The sequence below is a fragment of the Ixodes scapularis genome, unplaced genomic scaffold, assembly GCF_016920785.2.
Source record: "Ixodes scapularis isolate PalLabHiFi unplaced genomic scaffold, ASM1692078v2 ptg001953l_1___fragment_1__unscaffolded, whole genome shotgun sequence".
NCBI classification, from domain to species: domain Eukaryota; kingdom Metazoa; phylum Arthropoda; class Arachnida; order Ixodida; family Ixodidae; genus Ixodes; species Ixodes scapularis.
Genome location: NW_024610218.1, coordinates 436,781 through 451,537, shown reverse-complemented (window position 1 = coordinate 451,537; position 14,757 = coordinate 436,781). Strand labels below are relative to the sequence as shown.

The window sequence follows — 14,757 nt, the reverse complement described above, 5'->3', positions numbered from 1 at the left end:
CAAGGCCTCTGGTGTGGGTGCCGTGTCCTACGTATCGCCCAACTAGGTTCTACTTGTGCCCCTTATTAATTCATTAATATGTGTCGTGTGTGTGTGTGCTCTTTGAGCAGTTTCCGTTATTGTGCCGTCCGTCCAGTGAAAGGATTTTTTTTTTTATCAAGTTACGGCGCTTGTTTTCGTGCAGCTCCACGTGGTCGTGTCCTCGTACGCAGTGGTGTGTTTGTGGAAAGTCTCTCGTTGTGTTGTGTTGTGCAGTGCAGTGCAGTGCAGTGCAGTGCTGTGCGTGCGCCAAAGCCTCTGGATAAAAGAAAAAAAAAAATATATATATATATATAAATACACTTTTTTTTTCTAATTTTTTTTTTAATTAATTTTACATGTGGTAAGTATGCATGACTTATACCATCCTTTGTATTGATTTATTTGGGTCGTGTCTTTTTTTTCCACATTATTAGCCTTCTTGTTCTCCTCCTCCTCCTCCTGCTTATCATTATTGTAGAAATGTTTTCCTTTTTCTTTTTTTCTTCTTTCTTTCTAAGCTTTTAGTTTCCACCAGAGTGTCGAACCGAATTTTTTATTGGTTTGCTTCGATTTGCGGGAGCACAAAAGTAATGCAGGACATTAAAATAGCACAACAAATAGAAGAACAAGAGGTATACAGTACAGGTGCTGATGTTGAACTAGTTTCATTCAGGAAAAGTAAACATGTATATACACACGACAGGCAAAGCAGCACATATTCTTAAAGGAGGACCAGCAGAAATATTCTTCCGCCTGGCGGAAAGTCCTCCTCGCCCTCTTTCTTCTTGTATTGTAGCACGGCGAGGCGAAGGGAAAAATCCTTTTTTGCGCCGGCTTCTTCTGAGAGGATAAGCCGAGGAAATCCCCTTTCTGAGCGACGGACGATGGGTGCGGCTAGAGTAACTGTATATGCTCCGCTTGCGGAGCAGAGTACCGCAATGGTGCCATTCTGGAGCCAAGCACTGCGGGAAGCCACGGTCGGTTTTTGCAGGGGCACGAGGGCGCACACGCGAGGAGACGTGCTGTGGCGTGCTGCGGCGCGCTGCGGAAGGCAAATAGTGCGGCGACGAGCCGCGTATGCGCCGTGATCATTGTCCCTTCGCTTTCTGTTTCCCTCTCCATTGCAAAAAGCGCACCCCCTGCTTTCAAACGGGAGCTCGCCGACTAGCCAAGAAAGCCGGATGTGCCGGTCGCGTATCGGTATCGCGCATCACTCCGCGAGAGCCGCAGACGCGAGCAACGCGATCGTCGACCGTGTCGTCTGCTTCACATACCTTGAAAACGGATGTCCCAAAACATCGTTCACGTTATAAAGAACGGGATTGTACTGTACCCAGTTGATACACATAATGTTCAATGACTTAGGAAGCTTTCGGTTCGTTCGATTTTGGACTAGGATCTATATTTTGCGAACGCAAAGCGGAAAATATGTGGCCCCCGAAACGCGGCGCTCTTGAGGGCCGCTTTCCCGCACGAAGGTCGGATCCAGTTCTGCCCACGTGACCACTCCTCCGCCAATGCGGAGATGGCGGCGAAAGGAAAAGGAACGCGATACTCTGGCTCTGCAAGCAGAGCCTATACAGTTACTCTAGGTGCGGCAGCAGCGACCTCGTGACTAACGGGTATCTTCAGTTCCTATCATGTAATCTGCTTTATTTTTTGGCTCTCGCCATGCCTAGCACCTCGGGTGTAGGTTTCACGGAGCTGCAAGGCTGCGCCCTCGCAGTCACCGAATTTGAGCTGTCGAAGGTCTTTAGTTTAGCCCGTGGCAAAATAAACGCATACTTGGGAGCTGCGATGCATCCCCGCACCCATTGAAGGAACGTTTCATAGATATTTTCGGTTGATCAAGGAGCTACAAAACACATGCGCGAGGTGTGGTGACTTGAATGTGTAAGGATGACTTACATCTTCACAAAACATTCCACATTAAAAAAAAAGAGTAAAGCTATACGCACCCCGGAGTGCGCTTCGGACGGAAATGGCTATACGCACTCCGCTTTTCTCGTATAAAAAAAGTCGACACAACGAGATTCCTAAGCGGTGCCATGGCATAGGGGTTAGGATGTCCGTTTCATACGCAAGTGGTCGGGGGTTCGATTCGCGGTGGGCCAACTTTGTTTTTTTTTTTTTTTCTCAAACAATTTGTTTTGTCGAGGCATTTGGCGATATTTACGATATTTCCTTTTTTGCGATGAACAGTAAAAAAAAAAAAAAATCGAATGTTGTCGAGAAACTTTGCAGAACTAAATGGTAGCGGACTCCCTTTCCGGAGGTGCGATCGGGGACAGCGGGGCTTGGATTGCCGGCTGGACGCCGCGAAGCGGCGTGTACTGGTTACGCTTTGTAATTAGCAGCCGATACTGTCGCCGCGAAGCGGCGTGAACGCAGGCGGGGGGCTGTGTTAACGAGCGCCCCAGTGATTCACGCGCCGTTCGAAAAGGGTGGCCCGAGCGGCAAGATCTCTCGGAGGGGTGCGTATAGCCATTTCCGCGCGAAGCGCACTCCGGAGTGCGTATAGCTTTACTCAAAAAAAAAAACGGCTTATCACGCTCAAACCTGCCTCAGATTGGGATCGAAGGAAAAGAAAACGATATACCGGGGCGCGGGCATCTTGTAGAAGGTCTCTGTTTTCTAGCAGCGAGCACAAATTATTGTGTGCGTATCTCACACTACATGATGGCCAATGAATGTAGATGACATTTATTACGCATCCCAACAACCACATGAGGTGAGAAGGCAGCAACGGTGTGTGTCGATACTAAGAAGTTTTAGTGGATTGTCTTTAGCTCTTGGATAACCGTACCCTACAGCAATATATAATCTATAACCTTTCTGAGAGCATTCTTTATTGAGTGCGGCTATCGAAGCGTGTCGTGTTATAATTCAACGTTGCTCAAATCGGTGCTATAGCACATGCTCCCCCTTTGAAGTAGTTTTGAAGCATTCAAAAAAAAAATGTAGCCGATCTTTTTTTGACATAAAACGCGTTTGTAATTTGTCATTGCAAAGACATATTAGGTATACTGCCACACAGTTAGCACGGACAAACTATCGCCGGTCTTTCTAATTTTGTTTTCTTAAAAGTGAATGATGTTTAGAAAACTGATATGGAACTATCCAGCCTAAATGGCAGAGCTCAGTGCTAGAAAATACCTGTTGCTGGCAGAAATAGTAAAAAACGCCGATGTCGCGTTCGGGCTAACAGTGCCACGTAATGCACGCATACCGCTACAAGATCATCGCAAGCATAATATGGCAATGGATTTATTGCACAATTTGTTTTAATAGATGATAGGTTTCAAGGAATCGTCGCAGCGCCTTGATTATCACAGCTGACAACGAGTCACACTTATTAACGGCTTTGGCTTGCTTTATCAAGTCGTCGAAAGCATCAGCTCCGCGGTTTCAGAAAAAGTGTTGTTCAGGCTTGGTCGGAGATTGCTACGGTTACACTCGTATGCTTTTTCAGTCCCCTCCCCCATCTCGCATACGCTTCTTGCTCAAGTAAACAGGGGAATCTGACTTGTCGCTCATCTCGGCCTTTAGCGGGACTGTTAACAAATTCTGAAACAGACAAAGCAAACGTGATGTAATTAACTCAGAATTATAGGGTGTGCACAATATTTAGAGTTCGAGGTTTCCTAGAGTCATCTTTTGTATTCAAGTCCGCCTCCCCTCACCACTGCTTCTTTTCCTCCAAACAAACAACGTAGATTATTTTATGAACCACCCGTAATAGAGTGTACTCGCAAAATGTCTATTTGGCGTAAGAAAGGCCTAGTTTAAATGTTTGAGCAATGAACTGGTCTTCTTACTGTACGTAAAACATCTACAACGAACGCAATATTGACATTTTTAAGCAAGGCCCATGCAGAATTTAGTGTATAAGAACAAATTGATGCCTCGTAAGTTGGTGCCCAATGGAAGCACTCTTTACCGAATTGCTTGTATAAAAATAACAACCTTTCAACCATAAAAACAAAACAATATAACACCACTTTTTTGGGGGGCCACCAAATTTACTGATTCACTCCGTTAGCGTTGATTGTGCAGCGGTATGCGTACATTACGCGACACTGTTAGCGCAAACACGACATCGGCGCTTTTTGCTATTTTCCCCAGCAATGTATCGACTCGCACTAAAATCTACTGCTTAGGTTGGATACTCGCATTAACAGTTTCCTAAACATCATTCACTTCTGAGGAGAAAAAAAAGTGGGAAACACCGGCGATAGTTTGTTTGTGCTAACTGCGTGGCGTAGGGTACCTAAAAGTTTTTTACAATATTAAATACAATTCTGTGTCACGTTAAAAAAAAATTGTCTGCTTTTGCTTTAGTTTCTTTGAGACACCACAAATACTTCGAATTGGCGGCCCGTGCTATGGTACCAATACAAGCAACGTTGAACCATAACACGACACGCTAGACTCGCCAAAAAGGGTTTTAATGTTGTCTTTTCCGCTCCATAGCCGCACTCGATGAAGAATGTAAACAGCGAGTCTAGCTTACATTTCGTTGTGGGGTACGGACCGTACGGTTATCGAAGTGGCTAAAAGCGACCCACTAAAACTTTCTAAAATTGACATGCACCCTTGATGCCCTCTCACGTCAGGTGGTTGTTGGGAATGTGTAAATATGAATTTCATACAATTTTGCTGGCCATCATGTTCTGCGAGTTAGGCACACAACAGGGCATTTTAGTAAATCGTTTTCAAAGGCCCGCTGCCACTTCAGGCGCGCGCTTCAGAGAATGCATCGAAGTGGCAGCGCGAGCTCCCGCTAAATATAGCGTGGCCTGAAAACATAGTCTGCTAAAGTTCTCCAATAATTTGTGCTCGCTGCTAGAAAACAGAGACCTTCTATACTTCGTTTCAGCTTCGGTCCGAGCGCGGCCGATGTTATGATTCAAAGGGTCAATCAAACAGCAAAAGAGGCACAACGTCATGGCGTGCTCTCTGCAGTTGATAGGACCAGCCGGTATTCGCCGTCTCTCTGTGCGTGCTCCTCCGCCGGCTAGTCCTATCAAGCGCAGAGAGCACGCCATGACGTTGCGCTCTTTACGCTGTTTGATTGGCCCTTTTGCTCGTAACATCGGCCGCGCTCGGACCGAAGCTGAAACGAAGTATAAAAGGTGCCCGCGCCTGGTACATCGTTTTCAAGGGAGGAAGTGGCCGAGTGGGCTAACGCGTCTCAGCTCGGAGCGTGGAGCGAAAGCTTGCGCTGGGAACCTCCTGGGTTCGATCCCCGCCGCCCCCGCCCGTTTCGATCTGGATGAGTTTCGTACCGGCACGCGTTCGTGTGATCACTACTGCGTGATGCACGTTAAAAACCCCAGGTTAGCGGTTGTACCGCACTGGCCAAATTTCTCATCTACAGCTAAGAGACCGATTACCGGTTGAGGCGCATCTCCATCAAGGCTGTATAAACATAAAGAGCAAGCCATTTTTTTACATCGTTTTCTTTTCCATCGATCCTAGTTTGAGGCAAATTTCAGCGTGATAAACCGTTTTTTTTTGGACGATGGAATATTTTGTGAAGATGTAAATCATACTTACATATTCAAGTCACCACATCTCGCGCATGTGTTTTGAGCTCCTTGATCAACCGAAAATATCTATGAAACGTTCCTTCAATGGGTGCGGTTATGAATCGCAGCTCTCAAGTATGCGTCTACTTTGCCACGGGCTAAACCAAAGACCTTCGACAGCTGAAATTCGGTGATTGCGCGGGCGGAGCCTTGCAGCCCCGTAAAACATACACCCGAGGGGCTAGGCTTGGTGAGCGCCAAAAAATGGGGCAGATTACGCGATAGGAGCTGGAGCTACCTGTAAGTCACGAGGTCGCTGCTGCCGCACCCATCGCCCGTCGCTCAGAATGGGGATTTTCTCGGCTTATCCTCTCAGAAGAAGCCGGCGCAAAAGGGGACCTTTCCCCTCGCCTCGTCGTGCTACAATAAAAGGAAGAAAGAGGGCGAGGAGGACTTTCCGCCAGGCGGAAGAATATTTCTGCTGGTCCTCCTTTAAGGGCAGAAGATATTTGAGCTGGGATGCTGGTGTCTCCCAGCACGATCAAACCATCCGGGGCTATTGCCGCCTTCTCGGCTGCCCTCGGCACTTATCGTGAATAAAAGCTATATATGTATGTTTACTTTTCCTGGATAAAACTAGTTGAAAGTGAGTGCCTGTCCTGTATACTCCTTGTCCTTGTCTTTTTTGCGCTATTTTATATATTTTACTAAGATGAACCAACAGCGTACCGTATTAAAAAGAAAAAGAAGAAGCTAAAGTGATATTATATTTACCTCGTGCTTCTTTTCGCAATTTCAAGCAGAGTGTCGAACCGAAATTTTTATCGGTTCGGTTCGGGTTCGGGTTCACGGCTTTCGGTTCGGTTCCGGTTCAGTTCCGGGGAGGAAAAATATCGGTTCAAACCGGTTCGAACCGTTTTGAACCGCTAAATTGAGAATATATTTTTCGCGTTGTTCTTGCAATATACACTATTTGCGCCGGGAAACGATAAGCTATATAGTTTCTTCGATCGTCTGTCCAATTTACTTTTGTTTTAGGTACCAAAATATGCAATTCAGTTATTTAATTTTGACGCAAGAGTGGAATAAAATCTACATTAACGTACATAACGTCGTGTTCATACGACTCAACATCCCTTTGTTTACCAGTAACATATATTTTACCTGAATCAAAATGTTTAAGTACAAGTGTAAAAAGTTGAGCTGGTTGGTACACAAATGTAGATACATCATCTTCAAATTTAGAACTATACTGTATTTTATTGTGCTTTCTTCGTGTTTAAGTAAAATTCTAAAGTTCAAGCTGATCTATTTACACGGTATAAAATGGTGTCGCAAAGTGTGGTAGGTCGCCTAAAATACCCGTGGTTGGTACAAATTTGTGTCGCAGTGTTAAAAATGAAATCGCGATTCTGTCCTTGAACTACGGAACTAATTACATCCCATAAAATTATGAAATGAGCACCTCGGTGCTCATGCTACTTATGAAATAAGGTTTACAAAATACACTCCACAATATATATTTATATGATGACGACACAACTGAGCTAAAAGCAATGACATTTTCAGAATGTTACAAAAGTTTTAGGATAATTCCTTTCAGTCTATTTCTTTTATAGAAACACCGTGCGGCAATCCAAATGCTTGTTGTTCTAACCAAACATTATTTACACTCAGCACCGCATGCGTGCGACTAATCATGCAGCAAGAAGTAATCGCAATTATTCACTCTAATCTATACTCACCTTCACACTCAGATCGAATCTGGCCCAAAATAGCGCTTGCCCAAGTGAATATTTTCTTCTGCAGAACAAACTGGCATAGCCTGGCAGTTGAGGTTTGTTCTTGACAACATGCCGGTCAATTTAATTTGCAAATGAGCATCACCTTTGCTAACTGATGATTTTAACTCGACAGCGTTAAGGAGCTCATGTCGCAAAAAAGCTGACGTCGGTGGCGTGACTGGAAAATCCTGATGAGTCGATAGGTTCATGGGGTGAGAGCTGCATACCCTCGCGCAAGAATTTCAAGTTTCCCACAATGCTCATGTGAAACGTGACATCACGCGTGGAATGAGAGTGATTAAAACATGACATGTAATGCGAATTAAAGGTCGCCGTATGTCTCAAATAATTTCACTTTTGAAAGTAATTATTTCGCCTTAAGGAAAAAAAATTAAGAATTTTTTGGTGGGATTCGATCCCACAATCTTTAGTTGCGAGTCAGACGATTTTCACTAGGAACGGCGCGAGCGTCTGGCACGACAAAAACGTGCTTTTTGGTAAGAGCGTTTTTGCAAGCAAAGTAGCTTCCGGAGTCACGCTTTTTGGTCTGCGCCAAAGATGCAGGGAAGAGGAACCTTTACAACACAGTATGCTTTTAAAACTCCCCCTCTCCCGCTTACCCCCCCCCCCCACACACACACACGCGCGCACTTCTTTATAGAGCAGAGCTGTTAAGGGCTAGCTTCCTCAGTGTCGTGACCGTCAGCAAACAAATGATGACACTAAACTCTGGACAGCTACCGCCATCTATAAATGACGACGGCAACCAGACAACCGACTTGTCGGTTGTCTGGTTGCCACCGTCGCTCATAGATAGCGGTAGCTGTCCAGCCTTTCCACTCGGGCTTGCCGACTTGCGGGCGGCCATTCCTTCATTCCCACGACAGTACAGCTTCGCTGGTCTTCCTTCGTCGCCACAGTGGAAAGGCTGAAAGTATTTCTGAGGAATTGCCTCCTCCATTTGTGTGTGTTCATTCGACAATTTTATTTGACACTTGTTAACCGCAACCCTTCATTGCTTTCATTTTGCACCACGTGAAGTTTAGATAGGTCGTAAAACGACATCGGGTTGGAATGTTCATGACTTTTCCGAGGCGTACTGGTCCTCTGGCCCAAGTATACTCGCACAGGCCACCACCAATTCAGAAGCTTCTTTGTCGCGGTGAAATTGCGAGGATTAAATGAGACTATTTCTTTTAGTCTTGCCTTCCCTGCTTGCTTGATGTCGCTATTGTAGAATCATAACCACCCGCCTGACGACAGTCGAGGTTGGCTCATGGATTGGACAGGAGGACTGCGTGAGCACCGTACATCGGCTCGTAACACTCAATGTCTTGGCAGGCATTTGGGTAGTGGCTCGTGTCCAACCACTGCGGTGATGAAGATAGCCAAACTCTAACAATGCCTGGAGCTGAGCACGCGTTTTCTTCCTTTAAAATTCCAGCGCGGGGGTATGATTAACGTTGGCGGCATAAGATAGGCACCAGGCCTCGTGGCCGCTTCTGGCTCCGAGTTGAGGAGATGAACGATGCTCATATTTTTCGAATTTTTTGGCGACTGCCATTGCCTAGAAAAAAGAGCAAAGCCAAGTTCAAGCAGTTATTACGTTAGGGAGTTATCCTGAGTAGTATTTAGTAATGTATAGAAATATTTTTATAGCTCCTTTAAGCAAAGTGCAGAAAGAGTCGAAACTTGTGCAATAACTTTAGAACGACGCTTGTGTGAGACTTACAGCGACTGCCAACGTTCGGCTGTCTCTCTGAGGTCACTAAAATATCCTATTTTTTTTAATTCTTTCCGTACAAACGTTTAGTTCTATGTAACGTCATATTAATAAGTCGTATTTAGTAATTCCAGTACTTCTATTCTCAGGGACGTCTTTCGGATGCAGTTCAGCAACAACGAAAAAAATATTTGGGTGCCTCAATAGTGTAAAATGGGTCTTGCAACATTTTTTCTTATACTTTCAATAAATAGCGTTAAGCAATAAACCCCACCGTTGATAGCTTGAGGAAACATCCATTAGTTTTCCCCTAATAGCAGATGCAGAAAAAATAAAAGAAAGAGACAGCTGTTGATATCTCCTCTACCGCCAGTGTTGATCACAGTCATGCTCTAGGCGGCTAGGGTTTGGAAAGCAAAAGCTTGGGCCGAGCTTCAGATATGGTCAGGGTTGGGCTATTATCATTAGTAATTGACATGAGCCGTCACCCGAATGTTTGGCGGTGCTGATTTTCATGAACCAGAGCGATCGACTAGGGGTTATGAAAATCGCTTACGTCACGGTGTGACGTGACTCTCGTTGCGAAATCGTGATGTCATGTTACGTCATGCTGTCAACAATGTTAATAAATATAGTGACTTTCTCAAATGAAATCGAGTTGACGCAGTGAGTCACGTGACGTCACGAGGTCACGTGATAACATGTATTGACACCATGGCGTCACGTGACAACGTGACACATGGTTAATCATAGTGTCATGAAAACCCACAACTTACCATACTTTTCAGTTCTGTATATGACGATTTGATCCATAGATAGAAATACAGCCGCCAATTTTTTATTCACATATGTTCATTTTGTAATACTAACAGAAGAGACAAAAAAGAAATATTACCTTGAACCGTTTTGAACCGGTTACCGTTATATTTTTTTTCGGTTCGGTTCCGGTTCAGTTCCAAGATGGCGGCAAAGATTTCGGTTCGGTTCAGTTCCGGTTTGGCTAAAAATAACGGTTCTGTTCCGGTTTTCGGTTCGGTTCGGTTCCGGTTCGACACCCTGGTTTTAACAGATATTTTAGATAGCTTACTTACGAATACTGTGTTCAATAATAGCAAACGATTACTGAGAGCTGGGAGACGCAGCGTCGCAAGTGGCGGAGAGTCATGGCCGACTGGTGCAAGCGAAGGTGAGGAAGTTTCTTTTGTTTCTGCGAAGTGCGCCTCTGCTCCAAACTTTGTAGTGTACCGTGTGTTTGCTAAGCTATGCAAGACTCTCACTATACTCTACCCGGTTTTATTTCATTATTTGAGAAGAGCGTATTTTCAAAATTTATGGCTCTCTCCGCAGAGTGAGAAAGATTCGCGTGCGGCGGAACTGAGGGCCAGCCGAAGGCCTGTCCTGGGTGCCGTCCGTACGACAGTCGCCCGACGACGCTTTTGCGGAGCATTCAAGTAGAGTCTGACGGCAGTTCAAGCAATCACAGGTCATGCTCGTTCTGGACGTGTGGTTCCAACAGTCTCTCGCCAACGATTTGTTTCATAAAGCGGGAGCGAGAAAAACGTTACAAGAGCGAGCAGCATGATGCCTTGCCCGTGCTGATGCCTGTGCCGTAGAGACGGACGATCTCTTTGCGTATGCCGAAGCGCCACGCTTTCCAAGTTTGCGATTATGTGTTGTGAATAAAGTGAGTTTGGATGTCACGTTTTTTATTGGCGGTGGAAGCCGCTACAAAAGGCAGAGCAGTTAGAAAAAGCAAAAGCATGAAGAAATGTTAAAAGGACCTGAATATTCGATGGAGTTGAAAGACTACCAACGTAAAAACTCGCCCAATTATTCTTTGTCAAATAATAATAGCCAATACTGATAAATAAATGCCAACTTTCAATTGGTTAGAAATTTATAATTGATGCAGTACTCCCCTACCCTGCTCTAGTGCTTTTATGATATCAGATAATCTGTAAATATATAGGATAGTTCATAGCAACGCTGTGAACTATGTTTATATGTCTGACCCATTACATTGAATCTTTTCTCTAAAAGTTCTAAGTTATATAAAAAAGTGCTTATAAATAAATTAAGCCGCACGCACCATTGAATGTGTAATAGCGTATGACTTTATGTGTGTTCTCAGCAAAATAAAAGGAGGCATGAAAAAAAGGCCAATCTTTTTGTTTGCTCTGTGTTAGAGCTTCTTTTAGGTACACTCAAAATGTGGGTGTCTACATCTAAAAAAGTGTAATTGACATTCCCCCCATGGCTGCAGGCCTGACTCAGTTGGGCTAGCAGGTTGCAACTTATAGGAACCTGCAGGGATCTGCATCACAAGACTAAAAGTGACGTCCGCCTACTGATCTCTATTATGGGTGGCTGGATGATGCATCGAGCAGACAGTTATGAAGCCACCGTAAGTAAGCGGCCTGTCCCGATAGCGAGCGCTTGACAGGCTTTTCAACTCTCCCGAGTGCTGGTTCGAACAGCGTTCAGGGCGCTGGGTTTTTTCTTGTCATCCCGAGAGAGCCTGCTTGTGTCGGAGTAACAGTGCATCAGGACCCGAGAAGTCTCCTGGGAAGTCATTCGACGTAAACATTTTTAGATTCTATTTTATCAAAAAGTGTGCATGTCCCCCTATTCTTGGGATTTCATCCAGAACTAATTTCTGCAGCGCACTAGCACATGCGGAGAAGCGCACTGAACAAAGCAAATCTATCGCAATGGTGACCCTGCGAGCGCTTTGAAAGGTTTGAATGGCATAAACGACTTCGTTTGCGCGAGCTCATTATTTCATTCATTTTATGAAGTGTTAGTGTTGAGAATACTTTACAGGTAAAAATTTTTGCAATCAGGAGTAATGTTCAATGCATTCGTATCCATGGGGTTACTTTTTTGCATGACCAATTTTGACCAATTTCGATAAACTCGCAAAAACTAAGCCTTTGCGAAAATTAGGTCGTTTTGAGTAGTACAATTAACCTTGAAACCAATATCGAATACCGTATTATAATAAACTTCTAAAATACAATTTTATTTTTAGCACACACAGCCCTGAAATTGGCCATTCTCAGATGTTTTCGTTGTGGCCTTCATCAATCCATGTGCTTAAAATGTAGAAGCTGCAACCTTGAATCTTTTCTCTTTTTTCTTTCTTTATTGTGCCTAAGATTTGAGGTAATAAATGTTGTGGTCTGCAATGAACACTGTTACCTGTAGCATAGCCCTGGGCATGCAAAGAAGGCACCCCGCCAATGTCTGACATATCAGGCTTTCAGAAACGATATTGTCCGATTTTCCTCACCCTTTTGTCAGGATGAAGTTGTTACTATCTTGCCTTCCTCACATATTGGTCCTTTGAGTGAATTATGTGATGTTATATCATAGAGTGGCCCCCATGGGATAATTTTCTCTTCTCTTTTTATGCAGGATGCAATGGCATACCATCATCACAAAGGAGAGTGTACAGTGAGGCAGGCTGGGAAACTTGAATCAAGTGATAAGTAGGATTTCAATTTCTGTCTTATCAATTACGTGAAGGAACACTGATCATAATGTTTGTATGCTACACATACATACTTTCAGTTGAAAAATGCAATGCACCTCTTCTTTATGGCTTTTCTCACACAGTTTCAGAAGACGCGCTGCGTCATTCTCACGAGGAATAGAGCTGCCAAACATTTCCTTGTTAATAGACAGTTTTAGTATAGCGTTGCTGGATCTTACGTACGCAATACGCAATAGTATAGCGTACGCTAAAAATGACCTGCTCGCACCGAATTTAGTCGTGCGTTACGTTTTCGAGTGAACACCGTGCATGATCTTGGTTAAATTTGCTAGAGCCGTAGAATTCCGCTTGCTTATAGCGCAACCATGCTTCTGGAAAGAAATATTGAAAAAGAAGAAGTGTCCGATCATTTTATTTCAGATTAAACCAAGCCACAGCTGCCTCGTCAACCGCGCTTTTCTGCGGGGTACAGAGGGTACGAGTACGAGTGCGTAGCCAAATTCGATCACGGAGCCTCCGTCAGTCGTCCCGTGGAAACGGCACCTTTTATCAATGCTATCGTGGAATGAAATTTATGACTCTGATGTCCAGTGCATAACGAGAACTTCTGCGATTTCTTTTAGAGTCGTTCGTCCGTCGGCGATGAACTGTGGGAATAGATAAGGATAGATAACTGGTCGAGTTGGTTAGAGTTCATGTTGAAAAACAGCGCGACTAAGACGAGGACACAAAGAGACGAATCTACGATCGGAGAAAAAAGAAGAAAGGGACATATTTCACGAGGCGCCAAGCAAGCGCGCGAACATTTGACCCCATGTTTTTCATTTCATTGTTATTCTTCCTTAGTGTGTAATACAAACCACTTGAAAGTCACCGCTTTGTCTTGTGTTCTCTTTGTCTCTTTGTGTCCTCGTCTTATTCGCGTTGTTTTTCAGCATGTTGGAGTAGGCTTAGCGTTGAGCAGATCGCAGCGTCGACGCACATTCCGAGCGGCGAAGATTTTTACTGTACGCTCCTTCAGGTGCACGGCGATCTGATTCGACCGTGGTAAGTCCCAGAAAGAATCGCCGAGCTGAACACCACACAATCTCACGTAACACAGAACTTCGAAAACACCACGTCGCCCTTGCTGCGCCAGTCGAGGCAACCGCCATCTTGAAACTGGCGCTCTCGTTGGGTCCGAGATCTCTCGAGAGCGTCCCGCAAGGCCCGCTAGCCAGCAACGCAAAATCCCCAGCGTTGCGTGCGTGCGCAATACGCTAGCCCTTTTATTGCGTTCTCCGCATGCGCACCCACGACCCGCAATTTCCTTGCGTACGCAAAACTATAGCTTACGGTCCACTAAAACTGTCTAATTTCCTGACTCATTTTTAAGAGAGCATCTCCCGATGGTGGCGCCCCTGCATTATCATCATCAATTGAGTTGTCAACCGCGTTTCTTAACATTTCACGAAAATGGAGCTGTAGGACATAAAATTTCACAGGTTGGAATTCAGCCGTTCAAAGAAACATCTTTGAAAAGTCAGCTTTTTAAATGCAGGCGCCGATTTTTCTGGCCGATTTGAGACCGTTCTTTCCATTCAGGACGCCCGACATACACGGCGTCCCAGATAACCTGCACCCTACTTAAAAAAACACCGGAGGGCTCTGCAGGAGTGAAATCAACTGTCCTTAGCAAGCGTCTTGAGGAAGTGCACAGATTTTTTTAATGCGCCTGGTTATGTAAATAACTAAGAATAATCAGCTAACCTTTCAAATATTCTTTTAAGGGCCAAGATGTCAATTGTAAAGTTGCAGGGCGCATTGAGAAACACCCGATTAAAGTGTTTGGAACAAAATACGTTTTCGTGCTTTTTTCCGGCCTTCAAAGAACGCACATTCGCGGCGCGCTCGCACGCCGTGATTCGGGAAGCGAGTTTTCACGCGGTATTTTTTTTTGTATTTCGCGGGCGTTTTTTTGAAGGCTAGGAAAAAGGAGCATCCAAAGTGCACCTTGTTGAAAATGGTTTAATTGGGTGTTTCTTAATCCGCTCTACAACTTTCCATTTCACAGCTCGGCTTTTAAACGAAGATTTCAAGAGTAGGCGCACTAAATAGGCGCACTAAAACAATTTCGTGCACTTTCGCAAGAGACTTTCTAACAGCGTACAGTTGGTTTCACTACCGCAGAACGCTTGGTTTTTTTTTATGTTTGGTGCAAGT

At 44.6% G+C, this 14,757-nt stretch overlaps 1 pseudogene; it reads right to left on the bottom strand.

Moving 5' to 3' along the window:
- Positions 1-3,489: 3,489 nt before the first annotated feature.
- The window catches only part of LOC115313878, a 124,154-nt pseudogene continuing 112,886 nt past the window's right edge, over positions 3,490-14,757 (bottom strand).